This window comes from Scyliorhinus canicula, chromosome 12 (genome assembly GCF_902713615.1).
Source record: "Scyliorhinus canicula chromosome 12, sScyCan1.1, whole genome shotgun sequence".
Lineage (NCBI taxonomy): Eukaryota > Metazoa > Chordata > Chondrichthyes > Carcharhiniformes > Scyliorhinidae > Scyliorhinus > Scyliorhinus canicula.
In genome coordinates, this window is record NC_052157.1 from 147,658,421 (window position 1) to 147,660,331 (window position 1,911).

Consider the following 1,911-nt stretch of genomic DNA (forward strand, 5'->3'; position numbering starts at 1 on the left):
GCCAGCAGCATGGTTCGATTCCCGTACCAGCCTCCCCGGACAGGCGCCGGAATGTGGCGACTAGGGGCTTTTCACAGTAACTTCATTGAAGCCTACTCATGACACTCCGCCTGCTCGGGTACACAGAGGGAGAATTCAGAATTCACCTAACAGCACGTCTTTTGGGACTTGTGGGAGGAAACCGGAGCACCCGCAGGAAACCCACGCAGACACGGTGAGAACATGCAGACCCCACGCGGACAGTGACCCAAGCTGGGAATCAAACCCGGGTCCCTAGCACCGTGAAGCAACAGTGCTAACCGCTGTGCTACCGTGCCACCCTCAAGGTGGGCCCACCTTCACCTTCTCAAGGTCAATGAAGCAAGGGCAACAAATGTGGACCAGTGTCCGGCAACCCTCGCAATCCATGAAAGAGTGAGGGACGTCAGGTACTGTGGAGTTGGGAATTCCGGGATGTTATGGCCCAAGGGAGGAGGGCGCTGTTACATTTCCCAGTCAGGGTGGTGTGTGACTTGGTGGTGGGGGTGATCCTATGTCCCTGTTGCATGACAGAGGGAGGAGAACAAGGGTGCCTGCTGCAATAACGCAGGAGAAATATGGTGGAGTGAGCGAGTGACATCAGTGCTTCCCCCTCGGAGGGAGGGAGCTGCCCTGATCTTCCGGTCACGTTGCACCGTGTTTACGGCGGCGGATCAGCTGGTGTGCGGAGCGAGGGGCGCTGCGCTTTGCCGCTGCTAACTGGGTCCCGAGGCTGCAGCGGGGAGCTCAGCTCTGAGCTGCGGAGGCGGGAAAGGGGCTGCTCCGGTGAATACATTTCCAAAACCCCCCCCCCCCCCCCCCCCTGTGTGGAAGAGACGTTGTTTGGGATTGTGCCTTTGTTCGGATCTGCCAAAAGGAAACCAGCTCCGAGGCTGGCAGCCTGTGAGTACAGACTTGTTTATTCCAGCCATTTGCACAGTTTGCCTCTGCGGCTCGATTGTGATCAGGGAAACTATTGGATTCAAATGCAAATCTGGTTTTGGGCTCTCCTCTGTGCAGCCTGTGTCCATCCCGCGAAGAGTGTAAACTAATGACTTGTGATGAGCCCCCCTCCTCTCTCGCCTCTCTCCCCTTCTCTTTCCTCCCCTCCCTTCTCTTCCCTTCCCTTCCCTTCTCTTCTCTTCCCCTCCCTTCTCTTCTCTTCCCCTCCCTTCTCTTCTCTTCCCCTCCCTTCTCTTCTCTTCCCCTCCCTTCTCTTCTCTTTCTCTTCTCTTCCCCTCCCTTCTCTTCTCTTCCCCTCCCTTCTCTTCTCTTCCCCTCCCTTCTCTTCTCTTCCCCTCCCTTCTCTTCTCTTCCCCTCCCTTCTCTTCCCTCCCCTCCCTTCCCCCCCCTTCCCCCTGTGTGGTGTTTACAATGGCTCTCCCTGTCCAACCTCTTCCCACACACACACACAAACCCGAGCGAACCTCCTGAAGCTTCGCCTCTGTGCTGGGAATCCTCTGCCCGGCACTTCCAGCTCCTGACTAGGCATCACCTTGTCCAGTAGATGCTTCACCTATCCCACCCCCACACCTCTCTCTCTTCAGCCACCTCTCTACCCTCTGTGGGACTGTAAACCAATCCGGTTACTAACTCTTCGATGCGTGCCCTTGCCCACTGGGTCAAGGTGGATTAAATTCTCAGAGACTTGCATTTATATAGCGCCTTTCATTGCACCGTGCTTTGCAGCGAGGAAAGTATCCAGGAAGGGGGTGACCAAAATCGCACACAGCAAGGGCCAACACAAATGGGTGAGGGATAAATATTGGGGAGAACTCCCCCGACCCTTCGAAACTAGCACCATGTGAGGGCAGCACGGTGGCACAGTGGTTAGCACTGAAGCGTCTCGGCACCGAGGACTCCGGTTCGATCCCAGCCCTGGGTCACTGTCCG

General features: G+C 56.6%; 1 protein-coding gene across 3 annotated transcripts in view; it reads left to right on the plus strand.

Moving 5' to 3' along the window:
- The first annotated feature begins 693 nt into the window (after positions 1–693).
- The window catches only part of si:dkey-54n8.4 (coiled-coil domain-containing protein 92), a 76,843-nt gene continuing 75,625 nt past the window's right edge, over positions 694–1,911 (plus strand). For 2 of the 3 annotated variants that reach the window (XM_038814827.1, XM_038814830.1), the window contains exon 1: positions 797–921. The gene's annotated coding sequence lies outside the window, so the exon portion shown is untranslated. Of the gene's footprint in view, positions 922–1,911 lie in introns of all 3 variants that reach the window. The other variant, XM_038814828.1, reaches the window with a different exon arrangement.